Below are 15,240 nucleotides of genomic sequence, written 5' to 3' on the forward strand. Positions count from 1 at the left end.
CATATTCTATATTAGGATGCATGCATTACAGCAATCATAGCGCGTTTGCAGTTTCTGGGCGACGGGGAACGGGGGTGGCCTTTTCTCCTGGAGGGCCTGCCCTCTCTCGGACCCTGCCGGACTGGCCCCACCTCCCCCGTCGCGGCCGCAGATCTCCGCTCCCCCTCCCCCCGACCCGGTCCACGCCCCGCGCCGGCTGCGGCTCCGCAGAATGACCCGTAGTAACCCCGCCCCGCCCCGCGCCGGCAGCGCCGGGCTCCCGGCCGGGATGCTATAGGCCGAGCCCCGCACGCGCCACCGCCCGCGGGCCAATGGGCGGCGTCCTCTCTGCATATGCAACGAGCGCCGGCCGGGTTGCGTGTCCCGGGCGGCTCGGCTCCACAGACTCTGGTCTGCCGGTGCCGGGGAGCGTCGCTACCGTTGTCGCCGCGGCCGGGACTGGGACGAGGAGGCGGCGGACGGGGCAGCGGGCGGTCGATCCCTCGTAGTGCGGCCGTGGCGGCTGCGCCTGGGTCCCCAGGAGGCGGCGCGGGGTGTGAATGCTCTGGGGCGCAGCCAGGCCTGCGCGGGCCCGAGGCCGGAGGAACGGGGGCCCCGGCGTCGCGGTGAGTGCGGCGCCCGTTGTGGGAGCGGCGGGGGCCGGTGGGCGGCGCGGCCTCTGCGTGCGGCCCGACTGGGCCCGAGGGGTCGCGGTCGGCCTAGGGTCCGGGTCCCCGACGTCGCTTCCCGGCCTGGCTCCGGGGTTGTGAGCGCGGCGGCCCGTGGCGCTGGGGAGAAGCGGCCGGCAGGGTGGAGGCGTCGGCGCTGGGGTCCGGGAGCGGACTGACGTGGGGCCTCGGCCGAAGGGCCCTCGTGAGCGGGGAATCCGCAGCCCAGGCGGCGTGGGGCGGCACGAGCGCGGCGCTGTCCCAGGGAGCAAGGACGCACCGGTCCCTGCTGGCGCTTTGGGGGCGGGGACGAGGAGTGGGTCGGCCACTTGAATTAGGCTCTGCGGTGGCCTGAGCAATGCGGTGGCCCTGGGAGGAAACTGAGCCCGGCGATTTCGGAAAACCCAGGCTGGAGGGACGTGCAAAGAAATTGGATGTGTGAGGTGGATCGACCTTGGTAATTTCTTCTGGACGTTATCCGTGGTCGTGGGACGGGGATGAAGACTGATGTTTGGGGTTGAGAGCTGTAGGTTTACTTTTTTCTAAGCGCGTTTCCATGACACGCTAGTAATAGGATGGGTAATACTTGGGGAGTGCCTACTACCAGCAGTCCTGTGGGTACGTACTGTATTATCAGGCCCGTTTCGCAGATGAGGAACCCGAGGCACAGATTTAACTGGTTAGTCCAGTCTGGTTTTAGGAAATGTGCTCTAAGGTATTGTATATAAGGCCCGTCAAAAATAGAAAGGGTAGAACAACGTCTTTAAAATTATATGGAAGCCGGAGAAAGAATAGGCTTTGTGAAAATGATTATAGCTGAATAAAATGACGAATAGCTGACATTTATTGAGGCTTTATTACATACCATACGCTGTCCTAAGAGTTTTATGCACCGTATCTTTACACTGTTAACCCTCTAGGGTGGTGGTTATTCCCATTTTACAACGGGAATTATGAGGGGAAGATCTTCCTTTCTGGTATCGGGGGTGCAGTTAGATCTGAAAGCCTCAAGACTTATTGCACTTGCTTATGATTTCCTGCTGTCTGGTTCTAGTTAAATGACTGGTTCATTCCTCATTCAATTAATAGCTTAGCTAGAGCCTTTTAACCTCTGTTATACATCAGGCACTTTGTTAGGTGCTGGGAATACAGCAGTGAACAGATTTGATGTGATCCTTGCCCTTATGGAGGGAATAGACAGGAAGCAAATGATCATACAGGTAAACATATAATTACAAGTTATGATACGTGCATGAAGGAAAAGTATTGTGTGAACGAAGCAGGATTGTGATTTAGTTGAAAATATAGTCTAGGGAGCTTTTTTGAATTGATACGATGAGACTTTACTAAATAACAGTCTTGCATTCTGAGGCTGTAATTACATGTACATAACCTAAGAGTTTGAGAACTTTTGAACAGCGATAATTCTTTTCATTTCATAGTGTTCCTACCCAGAATATCATTCCAGCTCACATTGCAAGATATGAAAATGAGATAGGGAACCTCTTCAAGCAGTTATTCTGTTTGCCCTCAGGGTTCTAAAGCTTAAATATTCCTGTAATACTTATATTTTCCCCTCTCAAGATGAACAGTTGGGAAGCAAGAATCTTTTATGTGAGATTTGGACTTAAAGATGGGATTTAGATGTTTTCAGGAAAGCTAGGTCAGAGGTGACAGGCTTTTCTAATTTTAGATAGGTAGCATCACAATCATGAAAAGTATCCATAGTAAGTTTATACTTCATAGTGACTTAAAGTAATCACCCCTTAGGGGACAAAAAATGATGGCGTGGATTGGGAAATATAAATGTTTCAGTTGAACGTGTATGAAGCCAATACATATAATTCATTGCAATACATTTACTGAATGCTGTCAGCATGTAGATTACTGTCCTACCATGTGTAATAAATAAGAAGATGAACTTGATAAAGTTGCTGCTTTCAAGGAGATTTCAATTTAATGAAAACTAACACTCAGATTTGTTTTTTTCCTCCTTTTTCAGAGTACCATCATATGTTGGCTTGTTTGATCCTCTTCAGAGCCTTATATGATTGGCAGAAATATTGAGAAAATGGAGATTTTAGATGTAAAATTGTCAGGACATGGTGATAAATAGTATATGGGATGGGAGTAGGAGGTGTTGAGTGATTACTAGGTTTCAGACTTACGCAACTGAAGGGGATGTGTGCTATTCACTGAACTGGGGCTTACTGGCAGATAACTACTTTTGGATATGGGGAGATCATGAGTCTAGCTTTGGAAATGTTCAGTTAGAGCTGCCTTTGAGACCTCCACTGAACTACTGGTTTATTGCTCAGAATTAAGATGGACATTCACTATTTTGGAGCCCGTGGTATAGAGGTGATAGCTGAAACCATGGGAATGGGTGAGATTGCCTGCAGAGAGACTATAGAATAAGAACAGAAGGACTGCTGGGACGGAGATGGGCAGATGAGGCAGAACTTGCAAAGGAGATAAGGAGGAGTGGCAGGAAAGTGAGAGGACTGCCAGAAGCAGATGTCCCTTCAGGGAGAAGCAGTCAATACTCTGGAATGCACCTGTGAGAGGAGATTGTGGACCATCCATTAGGTTTAGCAACATGGAGGTCATTGGTGACTGTTCTAGTCCGTTTTGTGTTGCTATAACAGAATATCTGAGACTGGGTAATTTATAAAGAAGAGAGGTTTATTTGGCTTACGATTCTGGGACAGCTGCATCTGGCATGGGCCTCAGGCTACTCCTACTCGTGGTGGAAAGTGGCAGGCAGCCGGCGGGTACAAGCAGATCACATGGCGAGAGGAAGCAAGAGAGAGAGAGGAGGTGCCAGGGTCCTATAAACAAAAAGCTTTTGCGGGAACTAATAGAACAAGAACTCACTCACTACTCCTCCTCCCACAGGGAGAGCATTAATCCATTCATGAAGGATCTGCCCCCATGACTCAGTTTCCAACACTGCCACATTGGAGATCAAATTTCCACATGAATTTTGGAGGGGACAACACATCCAAACTCCATCAGTGACCTTGGCAAGAGAAGCTGATCTTGTGGTAGGGGTGGGATGGGGAACAGTGGGAGGTGAGGTAAATGGAGACAGCAAGTATAGGAAAGTGTTTCCAAGGATTTTGATTTAAGCATATTTAAATGCTGATGGGAAGGCTCAGATGAGAGGGAGAGGTTGAATATAGATGAGAAGAGGGTTATTTGTTCATGCAGAGTTTCTCTTTATGGTAACAGAAGACAAGTCTATAAATGATGGGATATGAGTTAGTACCTTATCATGATTCCCTAAGCAAATTCTGAAAAGTTGCCCAGAACTGTTAAGGTCCTAAAATTGAGCCCAATTTTAGCTGACTCATCTTTTAGAAAACCTCATCACAGGAACATTGTATGAAATTGATATAGTATGTGGCTTGGTCTTGATTTCATCTACCTCAATAGGGTATATACTTTCATCTGACTTTTGATTATAGTTAATCTCTCTTCTGAAAAAGGAAACATTGTAAGTGTTAAATCTTGTTATTCCTTCCCTAAATGGTTATTTTTGGTTTCATAAGAAAAAGGTTTCAGACTGCTTTTGTTTTCTTGACAATTTTAAGTGCCTTAATTCTTATTTATATTTTAAGTTTTAGCTTCTATTATTACCAGGATATGTTTACCTACCTACTTCTAATGTTTCCCATTTTGAAGGATAAAGAATTGGATGATTCATGGGCTCAATTGATCTGCTAATTTTTACTTAGACGAGGTCGGGGTATGTTCAGGGTGGTATAGCTGTAGACTAATTTTAATTTAGAATTGAAGCTATATAAATAAACAACCTTTTGGATAAGGCACCTCCAAATATAGGTTTATACTCGTTTGTGAAGTATTTGTTATAAGGATATACAGGTGCATTGATTCATTTATTCATGTATTTATTTAGTGCCTATCTTGCAAGGCACTGGGAATTTGGAAATGATTAGGAGAGAGTTCCTGCTTTCAGAAAGCTCACGGTTCACGAATGGAAGGAAGTGTATGGACAAACCTTACAGTATGGTGTAATGGAAGAATGCATATGAACAGGTATGTTACAGTATGGTATAGTCAGTACAGTAATGGAAGCTTCCAGGAAATACATAAAAAGGGCAGAGCAGGCACAGAGCAGGGGAGGAAAAAGGAGAGACTTTGCAGTGGAGATGAGAGCTGAGCCAGGTTTTCCAAGCTGAGTTGGAGTTTTGCCAAGTGAACAAGGGAGCCAGGGCATATAATGTTTTACCTTGAATTTGGACTGAGTGTGTGTGTGTGTGTACATACACAGATGTGTACACATTAGAGATATTTAACACCATCGAAGAATATTGTTAGAAAAATTTTTTAAAAAGCTTATCTTGCTATATCCGAACATTGATTACTCAAGAATTGAAAAGCTGCTCATTTTTCCCTGTCCTGTTGTGGTCCACTTTTCTGTCCCCTATTTGATGAAGAAAGTAACTAAACTTAATTCTTCTGATAGAAAGCCTGTTTTTTTCTTTTTCTAATGGTTTTTGGAATAAGGATAACAGCTAACACTTTTACAGTATACTGTGGCCAGGTGCTGTTCTAGTTTTCAGTCTTACTAGATAGGTTCTTTTATCATTCTTATTTTATAGATGAAGAAACTGAGGTACAGGAGAGCTTTAGTGACTTGCTCGAATAGGTGCTGAATTTCATCCTAACAGTTTGGTTCCAGAGTCCATGTTCTTAACTTGGGCCCTGCACCTCCTCTCTGTGGCAACAGTTTGGCTTGAAGTTCGTATTAACCTCTGAAAGCATGATTATATATGGAAAGGAGCTGTGATGACATTTAGGGGCAATATTTATACCTATTTTAATTCCACATAGTTACTGCCCCAAATAAAACCCTTGTTTTTTATCAGTGGAGTGTGGTTAAGATCAGAGAACTTAACTAGAATTTTCTTCTTGTACTTGAACATGAATACTTCAGGATACATCCTCCTTTAACATTTCTTCACAGGAATTATCATTGCCCTTTTAGATTTCTCTTTTGGACCAAGAATATAAAGGAATTTGGGATGCCATAGTCTTCTAATTCCATTTTCGTTCTTTTTTTTTTTTTTTTACTTTTAAATAAAATACAGCAGTACTTTCTGTACATCTGAAAATGTTTCATAATATTTAATCAAGTTAAAGAAACCCCCATTCCCTTTCCTCAAATCTTCCAGTTAACCACTGCTCTGAATTTGGTATTTATTATTCCTGTGCATTTCTCTACAGTTTTACTACACGTATGTGTATCCCCCAAAGTGTATAGTATTGTTTTGTATACTCTTAAACTTTATGTAGATGGTACTGTATGCATTCTTGTGCAAGATACCTTTTCTTCCCCATTCAGTATTACTTATCAGTATGGTTTTATCCATTGTTTCATCAATGTGGGTGCATGTCGATTTAGTTCATTTATATTTTACTGTGTCGTGGTATTACATCTTAGAGCTGTACCACATTTATTTCCCTTCTGCTGTGTTAGTACACTTTTAGGTTGTTTCCTTTTTTTTTTTTTTTTTTTTGTTATTACAAATATTATCATGAGAATTCTCATGGATAATATTTCCATTTTTGTCATGTCTAATTTCGTTTTTGACACTATAGTTACCTTGCGCTCATTTTTCTTTGTGTTTTTACATTCTTATCTCAACCTTCCTTTAATCTTTTCGTTATGTGACCTAGGGTAACTTTGCCAGTTATACAAGGGTACTTTAAGAAGTTTTTGGAAAAATAAAAGATAATACAAATCTTTCTATGAACATTTTGAAGTACACTTATACTTACAGTACAAAGCTACAATGGGTACTTTTCTTCTAAGGCTCTTTTTAGTAACCTTTATTTTAATTAACTTTGTTTTACTTTGCTTGTATTTCTTTCTTTGATCTTAGTAGATATTTTGCAGATATTTTTCTAATATTATTTCACTTCTAATTCCATAAATAATTGTAGGGATAATTCACCTGTGCCATTTCTCTTGGGAAATGTTTCTTTGTTAATGCACTTTTAATTTAGCCAGTTCTGTATTTTAGTGCTTTCTTCCTTTAAGTATTTTCCTCTAAAATGTAATGCCTTTTTCCATTACAATTTAGTGGGTGGATACATGGGCTCAGAGTTAAGATTGCTTGGATTTGAATCCTGGTACTACTTCTTATTAGCTGCATGAACTTGGGCAGCTTACTTAGCTTTTCTGTGCCTCAGTTTCTTCATATGTAAAATACAGATGAAGCATATAGTCAGTACTCAATAAATATTAACTGTTTGTATTAGTTTTATTTATTTTCTTTCTAAGTCTATTCAATCACTTTTTATTATTGCCTTCTCTTTTTAAGCAGCATTACATCTTCATATGTACAAATACACTGTAAGGAAATGTCTAATGTATTATAACCTCTGGTTAATGGAGATTGGGAAGTGAAATTGTAATTAGTAGAAAACTGTAAGTTGAGGGACATTAACTAGGTTTTTAAAATTTTAACATCAATAATTTAGGATTTATCTTGTCCTTTAATTATTTTTGGAAATATGTATAAAGTACATTGAAAATATGTTGACATGGTTTGGTCTGTTAGTTTTACATACCTGTAATATGACCCTTGTAATAATTCATGTGGCATTTCTAAATACATTATCCTATATTATCAACCTTGTCTTGTTGACTGGAGAGGAACCATTTCCATCCATGAGTATAAAACTTGATATGTAAATTTGAGCTAGTTTCTTAACCTTTCTCAGCCTTTCATTTCAATTTCCTTAACATAAAGATTTTAATTCTTACCTCACTGGGTTGTCATGATGATAGAGGGAGACATCTGATAGTAGTTTAGAGCTTGCTGTTGACCCTCTATGTTAATTACTTCCTTCATCTTTCTGCTTCCCTCTGTCTTCCCTTTTAATTTCTCTTTTTTTCGGTTTTCTTTCCTCTCTCTTCCTTTCTTCCTCCTCCCTCCCTTCTCTTTTCTTCAGAAGTAGTTTCTTGGTAAACAGTAACAAGGCATTCTGAATCCAGCATGTTAGCAAACCCATTATATAAATAAAAGCATACATCATTTAAAGAGGACTAGGAAATATTAATTTCTTAAGGACAAGAGTTTTCAAGCTGTATGAAGGTAGAACAAGATGTGGTAAATGTTAAATAAGCAATACAGAGTGGTCGTGTGTGATCAGAGTAGTCAGGGAAGGGTCGGCTGAACAAAATGAAACGTGTTGGATTTGAGGAAAGTTGAGTTTGAGGAAGGTACACAAATTGGATGTCCAGGGCCAGTTTGGAAGAGGAGGATTGACAGATAAAATTGGGTCATCAACTGCTTAGGAGGACTAAGGAAGCTGTGGGGTTAAGTCACATCCTTTGGGAAAGCAAGGAATGACACTTGGAGGACAAAGACAATTAAGATCTTGCATAAACTCATTTATTGATTGATTTAACTCAGAAAGTAATTGTTGAATGAAGTAGAGGTTCCAGGGATAGGAAGGGAGACTGAGCAGCTAGCAACTGAAGAAAGCCAAGGTGGGCTCTTTGAGTTGTTACAAGAAGAGCATTGGGGATCGAGCCCGAGTTTGTAACCCTACTGCTGTGACTATGGGTATGGCCTTGTCTGTCCCATTTAGTCTTATTGGACTTCAGTTTCCTTGTCTGTGATCCTTTCTTGCTCCAAAAAAAAAAAAAAAAAATCTGTTTTTCCATCTTCTTCCCTTTCCTCAGAATTATTATTATTTATGCCATGTTTGTTTATTAGATACGTTTGATACTTTATTAATTAGCTTCATGCATTTCCTCCTGTCCGTTTATGTGTTCACTATGTGGAATTCACTGGGGTATTTGTGTGGGTCTCTTCTTCTTCAGACATCTCAATAAATAAGATTCTCAGAAACCATTTCAGAGGCAGTGATCAGACCCTTTATCTGGTGTCAGGTGCTCACAGGCATTCCATTTTGAGATATATTATCATGTCATTATAAGTTCATAAGTAATTAACTACAAAGGAAAATGAGTGCCATAAGATGGTGCCCATAGAGTGCCCTAAGGGTTCAACATATGGATAGAGAAGTTCAGGCTGGGGTTGGAGCCAGTGGAGTTTTGGATATCAGAGAATGACTCATCAATTTAGATGTTAAGAAATTACTAGAATTTGGATTTACACAGAAGGAAGGAAGGACATTCCAGGTAGAACTAATGTAAGCAAAGTGAGCAAAGGCAGAGGAGGCAAGTAAGGGGGATAAAGAGATGAATGGAATTGACCTAAGTATAGAATGAGTGACGTAGAGAATTGGAAGGTGAGAGTTGAAAAGTAAGTTGACTTCAAGTTGTGGAGGGCCTTAAATGCTTGGCAGGTTGGAATTGGTTTTTCCTTTCTTTTTTCCTTTGGACAATGAGGAAGGAATTACGACTTTTGAGTTGGGGGTTGATGTGGTGAAATTGGGATTGTAAAGGAATGGCATTGCCATACTGGCTGAGCGGATGCAAGGTGTGTTGGTAGAGGAGGGGGAGATAGTTAAATTCTGCAAAGTGATAGCAGTGAGGACCTGAACTGCAGAAGTTACAGTGAGAATGGGTAGGAGGGGAGGGATGACAGAGGAAGTAGAATCATTAGTATTTGGCAATAGATTGAATCTATGGAGGATAAAGGAAAGAGAATTTTACTGAATGCTTTGAAATTTTGATCAGGGTTCTAGAAATGGAAGGATTTAGCTTTCCATCTAGTCTGGGAAGGAAAGGCAGAGAAGGTGGAGGCATAGTGGAAGGGTACTGCTTATTGAGGTGGAAAGGAGAATTCAGTTTTTAAAAACTTACTGTTTTTAAAAATGTGAAGTGTGATAGCTGAGATCTCAGAGAAAGCTAAAGGAGGGTCACTTGGGTAGATGATGGTTAGATTGAGGAGTGAGAGTGGCAGAGTTCTAGATTTAGAGATTTATAGAATGTGATAAGAAGTCAGTGAAAGATGCATGAAGTAATGGTCACTAGGGGCCCACTAGGGAACCACTAAGCAATGTCTAGGGAGGCCTAGCTAAGGCTGGGTCCTGCAAATGTGTGACATTGGTTCTGGTTTGATGACTCTCCAGCTGGCAGCTTTGGGGGTAGGAGTGATGAGAATGCAGTGAGTCTGTGGGGAGAGGTCATGTTTTGGAGGTTTGGAATAATAAATGCTCAGAGCTCTTCATCAAGGACATGGTTACCAGAGAGACCATCTCTGAAACACTGGTCCCCAGGACCAGGCTGCCCAGGGGGCAAGTGAGGCCAGAAGGGAGTTGGTGACCAGAATGGGGTGGGAGAGCAGATCCAGTGGGTAAGGGGTTGTGGGTACCAACAGAGCCCATTCTGATTTTGTTTGTTCATTTTTAAGGCTTGAATTGGATTCCTTCCTTCCTTCCTTCCTTCCTTCCTTCCTTCCTTCCTTCCTTCCGTCCTTCCTTCCTTCCTCCCTCCCTCCCTCCCTCCCTCCCTCCTCCATCCCTCCATCCATCCATCCATCCACGGATTTCATTTAAGAAACAATGCAAATACCATTTGGAATTAGGAAGTATTTCCAATTTTTATTCATAAATTATTAATCAATTTCCTGCCAGCTGCCAAAAATATATTAATCAAAATTGCAAGCAGAGATTTACAGAGCCACAGATCAGTAACGAAATAGGAGGGAAATGAAATGTTCCAGAGACATCTTGAAAAGTTCTAAAGAAATACACACTAGGTTAGAAACTGACAGCTAAATCATGGCTGCACAACAGGTTACATTCACTCTTGCATTTTCTCAGTAAGTTCTTTCTTATATTTGCCTTTCTCTTTCCAACTTCTTGAGACTTGGCTTTGTGTTTCAAGAATTTTTTCCCCATCTTTGTCCAGTTTTAGCCTGGTATTAACTACCTTGCTTAGGTGAATGCCCACATGGACGTTGTGCCATTAGCATTTTCATGCTGCACCCACTCTATATAGATGACACTTTCTGCATACTTGGACAGTCTTGCCAATTTGCTGACCTTTGTAGTGTCCTTGAACCACCTGCACCTCGTCGTCCTTGTGGATGGGCATGAAGTAAATATTATACTTCTGCTGCAGCTCCTGCTGCAGCTCCTTGGAGAGTGGAGATGGCATGAACTTCCTGTGTATGAATAAGGGTGCATTGAATTGGCATTTGTGGTTTTTACTGTGTTCTGAAGTCACAAAGGGCTTGAATTTCATGGTGACCGTCTGGCAGTGGGCGAGCTCCTCAGTTAGTTTTCTAATGATAGAAATCTTGTTTCTTTGGGATCACAGATGTGGAATGTTATGTTTTTTGCTTCTCTGCTCTTACTTGTCCAGTTAGGGTCATTGCTGCTGCTGTCTTGTGGCATTTCCCCTGCCGCTTAATTTTTCTCTTGTGGCATTCCCCCCCCCCTTTTTTTTTTTTTTACCATAAAATAGGTATAATTTCACAGAAAAACTTTTCTGTGATGTTTCTTCTTTTTCCCTCTTTTAAAAATTCATCCATCAAATCAACAAAAATTTATTGAACATATACTAGGTAATATTTTCTAGGTTTCTTGGAATAGATATTTAAAGATGAATCATTAGAGTGTTTACTTCTTTGAAGTAGAGAGTGAAACAGTAAACATAATCCATAATGAAAAATGCTAATATAGAGGTATATTCAATGTGTTTTGGGTTCTTAGAGGAAGTAAGTATGACTGTAGGCAGATAGTAGAAGACTTCATAAAAGGGGTGACATTTGAGCTGGAGTTTGGACAATTTCACTACTGTAAAAGTATTGGCAGAGGAAGGAGCAATAGAGTGTGATTTGTAAATCACAGAAGTAGCTCTGATTTCAGGTACTCTCTCCCTACCCTCATGTGGGGTATCCTTTCTCAAAAGATGTGGCTTTAAAATATTTTCCCTATACACATTTAAATTGAGTATAGAATAGTATTTATTAGAGCATACATTTATTCATACCTACTAGGTAAATATACTCTGCTAGATTCTAGGAAAGCAGAGATAAAAAATGCTCCTTGCTTCTAGAAGCTCACAGTCTAGTCTGGAGAGACAGAAAAGTAATGTTAAAATGCAGTTGTAGTAAGCTATGTTAGTGCTATGCCTAAAGTGCTTTCGAAGCTCAGAAGCAGTACTTCTAACCCAGCCTTGGTGGAGGAGGGGAGCGAAAGGATGGAGGTAAAAATGGATGGAGGGAGTGCAGTCAAATGGTTGGATTAAAGTTTTTCCTAGTCAGGAGGGGGAGGGGTTTAGAGGTGGGACCCAAGGGGAATGTAAGTATAAAGGCATCATGGGGCAAGAGAGTGCATGGAATGTCTGGAGAATTGAAGGAGTGTTACAGGGTAGTACAGGGAAATGAAGATAAGTAGGTAGGTGGATCAGTAGGTAGAAAGAAGATAGAAGACAAAGCAGATGGTGAGGCCAGTGATTAGGAAACAAGGGCTTTGAAGAGCCAGTGAAAGATTTTAAGTAGGGGAGTGACCATATTTGCATTCTAGGAAGATCACTCTGGTAGCTCTTTGGGGGAGATTGACTTGAATGAGTGGGAGAGAGGAATAACTGGGGCTACTGTTAAAGTAATCATGAAACACATCATGAAGGCTTGCTTACCTTCCCAAAGGTACTGGCAGTAGACATGGGGTGGAGGAGATCAGGAGGAAAGAAATCCACTGAAGGATATGGGAGAAGTGCTGCCTAGATTCAAAAGAAGTAGTAAGCAGGCTTGAGGGCCACCGCGATACCATGGCACTTAAGAACAGGGTGTCTAGAGGAGTTGAGAGAAATTGAGAAGGCAAGGATTGTGCTGTAGTGATTAACAACAAAGATCAGGCCAAGGAAGGCCTAATATGGGAAAGATCAAGGGTATTGGAGGTCTAGATGAGGTCAAAGAAGGATTGTAGTGACAGAGTTGGTGAAATGGGACTGGTTATGATGAGCATAGTTTTGGAGTTTTGTACTTAAGAGATTGTAGTTAACAGATTGTTTTGTATTTAAGAGATTGTTTTGTACTTGAGATTATTTAGAGGGTGTTTTTTAAAGACAGGTTTGTGATTTTCTTGGAATGAAAAAGGTTAAGCAGGTGATAACCCAGGTGGAAAGTTTCATGAGGCAAGTTCTGTTGAATACTCAGGGAATATTTATGTAAATCTGAACTATTTAGAATTGAGATTGAAAAGCAAAGCACACTTTTATATTTATTTATTTATTTTCTGGTGAGAAATCTGTGTGGGCTTTTTTTGTTGTTGTTTTATTAGATATTAACTACACCGACTGCTTCATAGACACTTGTTCCCCTTTAAAATATTATTTTAGTTCTAAAGTGATTTTTTAGGCATATAAGTTTTTAGTTTCCTATATCCATGTTTCTGGCATGTAGAGAACTCAGAATCGTTTTGGCCAAAATTATGAAAAGTTCCTTTTCAGTTACAAAGATTTCTTATTTTTACTTATTTTGCTTTTATCAGAATTGCAGTGATCCTCTTTCTGGACCTTAATGCTGGCTTTCTTACTGTAACACTAAACCAGAGATTCCTTCTCTTCCTGTTGGAATGTCTTGATACCTGCTGTTTAGAGGTGGGAGGAGGGTGGGTAGTTGAGTTCTTTCTAAGGTGAAGCAAGGAATTTATTTTAGTTTCGTGGAAAACCAGAATGAACCAGAATGAATTAATTTTAAAACTGTTCTTGACTTAATTTTAATGTAAATAGAATCAACATACTCAAACTAGTTGAAATTAGAACACATGGACCATAATATGTGGGATCATTATTTTTTACATGTTCATAGTTAATATTTCCCTGTCATATCTTATTGTATTATAACTTTCCATATTGCTAGTGTGTTAGATTCTAAGAATTTGTATTCATCATTTACTGTGTAACTAGGTCTGACATGTAGGTGGATACCTGCTTAGACTTTATAGCACTCACCTTAGAAGTTAAAAATGTTTAGTTTGTATATCATTTTCTGAGACCTAAAAAGAATACCTGTTCTATCCAACAGTATCTTGAAATGGGAGGGTTGTGGGAGGTAGTGGCTGGGTGGGGGTGAGGTGGGCAGTCATAGTATTCCAAATATAATAAGTAAAGAGATTGGAGTGGTAGAGAGGAGTGATAAAGAGCTTGAGCATTGGGACCACACTGTTGCTTGAATCCCCAAATCAGGCACTTCCTTATCTTAGTTTTGTAGCCACAGCTTCAGTTTCTTTAAGATAGGAATGATGTTTCCCATGCAGGGTACGTGGTACTCTAGGGTGTGATGCAACCAATTGCAGGAGTGCTGGAAGAAAATGGTAGAAATCCTCTTTTTTTTTTTAAGTTTCTAAATTTTGTACTATATTATGATTTATAATGTTTACGGTATGCTAGAACTATAGTACATGCACACAATATTAAATGTACTCATGTTTGGACTGCCAACAGTTTTTACAAAGGGGGCTTTTGTGATCCTCAGAGTTTAGAGATCATGATCTAGTGGATAAAAGGTAGGCCTATGTTTGGAGTTTTATTTGTTTGGGGACAGCTTTAGGATGAATTGGGTTTGGAGTGTGATTGAAGAATTTGGGTTAGTGACTCTGGAAATAAATTGAAGAGCAATGGATTTTGAGAGCCAGTCTCTCTCTAATTCATTTAATATGGAAAATGGTGGACATAGTAAAACTAGCATGTGTAACAATTTGAGTTAGTCTGTGAAAGTCTTTTATATTCTTACACTATATCATGTGTTAGAAGATTACATGGTAGAAATTTGGATGGGACACCACCCAGAAACATGAATCAGTATTAGGGAATTGCTCTTAATGCACAGATAATTTATCCACAGATAATTGGGAGCTGACTGCATGTATGTTAATAAGATTTATTTATATTATGTGATGCCAGAGGACAGGTATGTTTACTATAGATGGTAAATTACAGTTTTTGTTTCTTGCTATTAATTTCAAAAAGCTTTATGAAATAATTGTATTTGCTGTCTTTTTTTAGATGAGTCAAGAACATAGTGTGTTTGTTTTGGGCTCTTGAAGGAGAGCAGGTTTAATTTGTCTCTCCGCTGGAAAGAAAACTCTATGAAGGCAGGAATATTTGTGTTTTATTCACTGTGCATACTCAGTGCCCAGCATACAGGACACGCTTATTTGTGTAATGAATCAATCTCTGCATCCCTACCACCTAGCACAATAATGGACATGAGATACTGAGTAAGCATTTATTAAATTGACTTGAAAGATTTGAACATAATACCCCCCAAATTTTGGAAGGCCAACACTCTCACATCAAAATGACTGCTATACACTTAGTAGGAGCTCAGGAATTCAGAAAGAATATACTTACTGCTGATAAATATGTATTTGAATAGCTAGCTGGTTGAGTAACGTATACAAATATAATTTTAAAAATTATGTGATAAAGAAGGCAAGAAAGTGGTGGATTGTTTCAAGCCAGACCAAGTGCTTGTTGGACTTTGCTGTCATTACCACTTGTAACCTCTGCAGCCTTTGACAGTCCTGACAACGCCCTTATCAACCTTCACCAGCTTTCACCAGCCGTTGACTTCTAGGGCACTACGCTTGGTTCCTTTATGTTTTTTGCTAGTTCTTCTAGCGTCTCTCA

The 15,240-nt window shown here is 40.5% G+C and overlaps 1 protein-coding gene and 1 pseudogene across 2 annotated transcripts in view; one reads left to right on the forward strand and one right to left on the reverse strand.

Annotated features, from left to right (window-relative positions):
- Positions 1 to 373: 373 nt before the first annotated feature.
- The window catches only part of ACSL3 (acyl-CoA synthetase long chain family member 3), a 72,345-nt gene continuing 57,478 nt past the window's right edge, over positions 374 to 15,240 (forward strand). For both annotated transcript variants that reach the window (XM_063096933.1, XM_063096924.1), the window contains exon 1: positions 374 to 605. The gene's annotated coding sequence lies outside the window, so the exon portion shown is untranslated. The remainder of the gene's footprint in view (positions 606 to 15,240) is intronic.
- Positions 10,402 to 10,845, reverse strand: LOC134391219 (ribosomal protein uL24-like; annotated as a pseudogene).

Source organism: Cynocephalus volans, chromosome 1 (assembly GCF_027409185.1).
Source record: "Cynocephalus volans isolate mCynVol1 chromosome 1, mCynVol1.pri, whole genome shotgun sequence".
NCBI lineage: Eukaryota > Metazoa > Chordata > Mammalia > Dermoptera > Cynocephalidae > Cynocephalus > Cynocephalus volans.